Source organism: Camelus ferus, chromosome 17, assembly GCF_009834535.1.
Source record: "Camelus ferus isolate YT-003-E chromosome 17, BCGSAC_Cfer_1.0, whole genome shotgun sequence".
Lineage (NCBI taxonomy): Eukaryota > Metazoa > Chordata > Mammalia > Artiodactyla > Camelidae > Camelus > Camelus ferus.
Window position 1 is genome coordinate 27,341,220 of NC_045712.1, and position 7,354 is coordinate 27,348,573.

Consider the following 7,354-nt stretch of genomic DNA (forward strand, 5'->3'; position numbering starts at 1 on the left):
GCTCCATCTACTGTTTCCTTTATTTCAGTTGTATTGTTCAGGCTAAAGTATTGTACTTCACTCCTCTTACCTCCCACATCAAGTCTGTCAAGAAATTCAATGGACTTTACCTTTGTACTATTTTAAAAATCTGATAATTTCTCATCCTTCTAGTGCCCCTACCCTGGTCTAAGCCACTATCATCTCTTGCCTGGATACTCTTAACAGCTTCCACACTGTGTCCTTATTTCCTTATTTTCTTACTCCCTCATAGACTGTTTCTAGAAAAGCAGCCTGGTTGTGATCCTTTTAAAATGTAAGTTAGATCAAATCATGCCTCTTCTCAAACTTTTAATGGCTCCTATTTTCCTTAGAGTAAAACTCAGGTCCTTAAAACAGTTCACAAGGCTCTACAGGATCTTGCTTCCTGTGACTTTATTTGCACACTCTGCTCTGACCACATGGGCCTCCTTACTGTTCCTCAAATATGCCAGGCAGCTTCTGCCTCAGGACATTTGCATTGTCTTTTCCCTCTGCCTGAAATATTCTTCTCTGAGATGTTTACATGGTCACTCCTCCCTTTGTTTAAGCCTCTGTGTAAATATCACCTTCTGTAGCAGATGCTGCCATGCCTTGACTGTAGTCCCTTGTGCTATTCCTGCTAATGGCATCCCCCTGAAAGCATCTGCAACTTTCTACATAAAGGCTTTCTCAACCATAGGTACTTAACTGCTGCAGTGGGCCCAAATACCAGGGATCTAACACATTTAGGAGCAACCCTCAACCAGTGATTGGTGGGTGAGTACCCCAACCTCCTCTCCCTCGGATAGGACAACTCTGAGGCATGTTCTCCACTATTTCTTGGGATTTCCCAATATAAATACAAATTCACATATACATGAATGGAACCAAATGAAAAAATCTGTTGTTATATTAAGTTCATGGGATTGTCAATGAAATAATATTATGAAATATTTAAGGTTGTTTTAATAGTGTTATATAATTTTTAATAAAAGTATAATGAAAAGGATAAGGTTGAACCAATATAGCACCCAAGGTTTCTTTCTAAAGTTCTGAGATTCAAGGTAGGACAAAGGATTCTGGATAGTCCTGTCTTCTAGAATCTTTAATTTCAAAGACTCAGACACCTCTGTTGCTGTTTCCTCTGACACTATGTGGAGGTTCCAAATCACTTGCTCCACCATCAGCTGGGCCCAGGGAGTCTCAGTCTGAACTTGATCACTGATTAGCAGGTTGCACTTTTCTGAGGCAATACAATATAAATGTAGTGTATGGGTGTTGGGCCAAGACATCTGAGTTTAAATTGGGACTCCACTGTCTTACTGGTGTCAGACCTTGGACAAGTTGTCCAATTTCCCTGCTTTCCTTTCCTTGTGTGTAAAACAACAATTAATAGTCCTGGGGCTCTATGAAATGAAGATATTAATGTATGTCTAGTGCACAGTTGGGCCCCAATCAACTGAAACTGCCATGACAGTAATAGTAACTATAATAATAGATACGAATGTGCCCAGCATTACATCTGATGGTGAACACACACACACACACACACACACACACACACACACACACACACACCAACCAATGTTAGGCTCCCTTTCTACTCCCCAAAACAGATTTTGGATTTGAAAAGGCAGTGTTCAGACTGGCATTATTTTTCTCAAAATTAATCCTGACTGATGGACTTTTAAGACCAATCCAAAAGTTTACAGTAAAAGTAGCTACTAAAAATATACCCAGTGACATCCTGGTCAGTGTTACTGGAGGTCAAGTGTCTGGGGTCAGGGTAGTAGCCCCTGCACATCACATCTGCCAGGCTGCACTTGTTCGGGGCTGAAGGCAGTGTTATAAGTGGACAGACTCCCCAAGGGAGGGTGACCAGCATCACGAGACACTGAAAATTCCATCAAGCAAGAAATAATCATGAAAATCAGGGGCATTCAATCTGAGAATAGAAGTCCAAAGGGGTACTTCTGTCATTTCAGTAGGAAAAAATGGGATAAGAGTTTTCCAACCCTGGAATGGATGGTCTTGGTGCAAACTGGGCTTCTAGCCCTTGCAGGATGTAAGCAGTGTCTGGGCAGACCCAGTCAAGGTCCTCAAACAAGGAAGAAATGTATTAAAGGCCTCGAGCTTTCTTCTAAATATAAATTCCGGATTCTATAAAAGCAGTTGTGGAAAGCTGTGATTTTATAAAGGCAGTTTAACGTATCAGTTGAAAATTATATCTTATACAGATATTCACACATATATGAATAAAAAGACTAAAATGTCAAAGTGGTTGTTTATGGATGAAACAAAGTGATTTTTCTCCCTTTAAATTTCAAAGAATATCTTCTTTATTTTTTCTATTAAATATGCAGAAGGCTAGAGGGGCTAAAGGAGGGATCTGGAAGGCTCTCAAAGAGGCTGAGAACATAGAGAGTATGATTACGTATGTGGCCAGGTACATGAAAAAGGAACACAGGATCTAAGAATCACATACAAGTCCATATGCTACCACTGAGAGTCTGTGACTCTGGGTGCCCTTACTTCTCTGAGGCTCAATCTCTGCATCTGTAAAATAGGGGAAGCAACCCTCCCTGCTACAGGGAGGCTAAAATGACCAGGCGAGTTAATATCTATGAAGACTTTGCAATGTTTGAATTCTTCTATAAATACCAATTATTATTCCTGTTCACAATTAGAACTTCTTTGAAAAATTGTCTTTTAACAACAGATAAATTAACATTCTACTTCAGTGCTGGAAAATCAACTGGCTCACGTTTTTTGGAGAACAATTACGTAGTGTATCTCCAGAGCCTTAAACATGTATATATCGGTATGTACTTTATACATCAGTGCAAACATTTGGATAAAAATTTGGCAATACCTTTAACAATTTTAATTGTGTATACCAGAAGTGTACCATAGGCATTTTGTTCAAATGCAAGTTTTAATTAGAATTATTTTATTTTAAAGTTATTATTTATTATTATGTAGTAATTTTTACAAACAATTAGAATTATTTTATTAATCAATTTTTTAAAAGTTTTACATTTTAATACTTATGGGAATTGTAATTTCCAAGCACCATGGGCTGCTCAATTCTATGTGTACTTCTGAGATACCAGACATTAAATTTTAGCAAAGGTGAGTAGAGGAGCCATCTTATTTCCATAGGTTCTGCAGTAAAGTGTTTAGCTGACTGTTGTCATAGAGTTACTAAAGTTTCCTTCCTTTCTAACAGTCAACTGACTGGGTGAAGATTTATCTCCTCTTCAATTCCTGGGCTTGAGGTTAAGCCGATGACACAATTTCATTGAAGCAAACACACAAACTGAAGAGTTTTGCTTTACTTGAAGAAAACACTAAATATCAGATGTAACATTGCTACTTTCACTTATATATTTTAATTTCTAATAGATTCCTTTGACCTTGGACCTAGAACTGTGGCTATGGAGAAATCTGACTAGTGTTTAAGGTAAAAAACTGTCTTTGAATATCCATGTGATACTTAGCTTCCATTGCATACACACCAACTTCAGAATCTTCCCTGGAGTGGGGATATAGAAGAATCTTTAGAGGAGGGTTAATAGAAGGTATACTAGCACTCTCAAGGTTACTTCTAGTGAATACAGACTCTCCACAAGACCCCTTAAAAACCTGTTAATCAATAAAGTTAAATTTATTAAATTTACAGTGTTAAAGAGAATGCCAACTTGACAAAGGCATAATAATTTCTCAGAAAGTCAGGGGGAGGATATTTACAGGGCTTTAGGGCCCAAACTGGGTGGTTTTAAAGAGAGTTTTGTAAAGCAGGAAACTGACTGAGACTAGGCAGAGTTTATAACAATAATTTTAGATTGGTAGGCACAGTGAGGCAACAGTCTTTAAGCAAGTCTCAATGAGTAAAATACTAGTTTTCATAAGTAAGCTTTTTGTTAGTTCATAGTCTAGGATCAAGTATTTCTTGGAGCAAATAGTTATTTTTGCTTATTCTCAGTATTATTTAGTGTAAGAACAGGAAAGTTATGTCTGGTTTCTGTATTTCTTAACCCAGAGACAGGAAATTAAATTGGTTTCAGTTCTCTTTACCAGGCTTCAGCAAAATAATTTTGTCGTAAGCAACGATTGGTTGTTAGTAAGTCCTACTATGCTGGTATTATTATTGAAAAACAGTGGTAAGTTTCCTTGTTGTCATTATATTTAAATACCTCATGACTGCCATTTCATCTTGTTTGGGCAACTTGTATATGCATGACAAGGCAGTTCCCAAATCTCTGACAGGTCAGGTAATGTCTCTGCCCTGAAGAAAAATGATGAAAGTAACCCACTCTTTACCTTTGACTAATAATTCTGTTATATCCTACTGCACTAAAGAGACTGTCTGAACAAACATCTGATTACAAAATATTGTGTGCTTATGATTACCAAACCACTCATGGTCATTACCTTGTGTATTCCATTGTCAAGGACACTCATCAAGCATTTTCTTAATTGATTTTCCATACCATAAATATTATTTCACAAGATTCACTCTGTTGTTAGACCTAGAAATCTCTTGATGAGTGTATTAGTTGTTTATTGCTGCTGTAATAAATTACCACAAATTGAGCCTCTTGAAACAATACAAATTTATTATTTTATATTTTGAAGTCTGACATGAGGCTAAAATCAAGGTGACAATAGGGAAGAATACATTTCCTAGCCTTTTCCAACTTCTAGAAGCTGCCTACATTCTTTGGCTCATGGCCCCCTTCTTCCATCTTCAAAGCCACCTCTCTGTTGGTTCTTTTGTAGTCATGTCTCCCTCTGACCCTCCTTTTCAGCTTCCTTCTTTCACTTTTTAAGGACCCTTGTGATTACACTGCCCTCATCCAGATAACCCAGGATAATCTATTTTAAAATCTGCTGATTGGCAAATTTGACTCTATCTGCACCTTTAATTCCCCTTTGCCATGTAACCTAACATATTCACAGGTTTCAGGTATTAAGACATGTACATCTTTGGGGGGGGAGGGCATTATTCTACCTACAAGAGTCATCAAGTGAAGCAGGAGTTTGGTTCACTAGATGGACTTTGGTTGCTGATGTCCAGGGGTACCATGTGATCATTGATGACAAGGTCAGGGAAGTCAGAAGTGATCACGAGGTAGGCATTTTGCTATTTGGCTAAATACAGCATGCTGTACATGTTTTCTCATCTTTGGAGGATATCATCTTTAAGCTGGCTCTGCAGCTGTGCCTTCAGAAGGCCTTTCCATTTGCTTTATTAGGCTGGTAGCTTCTGGGTAGTGAGGTGTCATTTCCTTACTGCACCTCTTCCCTGCTGTGAAATGGGATTCTTGGTCTCATGTATTGTTACACAAATATTGCGTCGGTAGATCAAACACTTTGAAAGTCCTCAGATAGTCATGCTGGCCACGGCCTTGCAGGTAGGAAATATGTGTCAATTCTAGTTGTTTAATTGATTCTCCTTCCAGTTTGAAAGGGTCCTATTATCAACATGACACAATGTGGTCGTTTGACTCCTTGAGGGATGGAGTCGTATCAGGGAGTCCTCAAAGGATAGTGTCATATCATTGGTCTCTGCTGTGGTTGGGCTGGACACTGAGCAGTAGTAGTAGCATTAGCTAAGTCCTCTGAGCTAAGTATCTATTTATCTAACTACATAAAATATACAATCATATAGGTGTATTAAGAAAGATGGAAGCCAGGTTTCTCAGCGTCAAAGAAGGGAGTTACAAATATGGAAAGGAAGAAAATTGGAAGAACTCTGTGGTATTGGATTAGAATTAGAGGATTCAGTGTGAACTACTCATAAATGTCAATATAGATATAGATATATAATATATAAATATATGCATATAGACATAGAAATAAATAATATAGATGTAAGTGTGTGTATATAGGGGATTTATTTATTTACCTATATATTTATTTATTTGTATACAAATATACTCTATCTCTGAGCACTGAGAAGGCTTTGGAGCAGTAATACCCCCAATAACAATGGACCAAGATCTAGTACCATTTGACTTCTAAATCTTCCACTGAAAGAACCAGAACTTCTGGGCTGTGACAAAAAAAAAGTATGAAAGGAGCTGGAAATCAGTTATGCCAGAAAGCAAGGAAGTACTCAAAGAATGATACGGTTCTTATCAGAAGGACATAGAAGACAGTTAATGAGGCTTTCACTAATAAAATCTGAGACATTTTGAGATTAACTTAAAAATGATCTCCTCAATTTGATCTGTAAGTTTAACACAATCACTATCAAAATCTAGTAGGCTTTTCTGCAAAATTGACAAATTGATCCTAAAATTTATATGAAAATGCAAACGATCCAGGATAGTCAAACCAATTTTTAAAAAGAAGGACAAAGTTGAAGGATTCATACTTTTCAATTTAAAACTTACTATAAATAGGGAGAGATTGGCAACTTATCTGTAAAGAGCTCCACAGTAAGTGTGTTAGGCTCTGAGGACCATATGGTCTGTCACAGCTATTCTACACTTTTTAGGATATTCACAGTGTGGTGCAATCATCACCACAATCTAATATTAGACCACTTTGTTGCCCCCTAAAAACCTTGTACCATTAGCCATTACTCCCTATTTCCTCACTTTATCTCTTCCAGCCACAGGCAACCACAACTCTACTTTCTGTCTCAAGAGATTTGGCTATTCTGAACATTTCAAGTAAATGAAAGCACACAATATGTGGTCTTTTGTGACTGACTTCTTTCACTTAGCATAATGTTTTCACGGTTAATCTATATTGCAGCATGTATCAGTATTTCACCCTTTTAAAAACAGATGAATAATATTTAATTGATGGATATACCACAATTGTTTATCCATTCATCAGTTGATGAACATTTGGATCGTTTCCACTTTTTGGTTATTATGAAAAGTGCTGCTACAAGCCAAGAACAAGTTTTTGTGTAGACATACATGTTCATTTCTCTTGGGTATTTACCTAGGAGTGGAAATGCTGGGTCAAATAGTAACTCTATGTTTAACCTTTTGAATAGCTGCCAGACTGTTTTCCGAAGTAGCTATACCATTTTATCTTCCCTCAGCAGTGTATAAGGGTTCTAATTTCTCCACACGCTATATGACACTTGTTATCTTTTTTATTATAGCCATCCCAGTGGATGTGGTTTTGATTTCCATTTCCATAATCACTAATGATGTTGAGTATCTTTTCATGTGCTTATTGGCCATTTTAATATCTTCTTTGGAGAAATGTCTATTCACATCCTTTGCCCATTTTTTAATGGTTTATTTGTCTTTTTATTATTGAGTTTTAAGAGTTCTTTATGTAGTTTAGATACATGTCCATTATCAGATATATGATTTGCAAATAT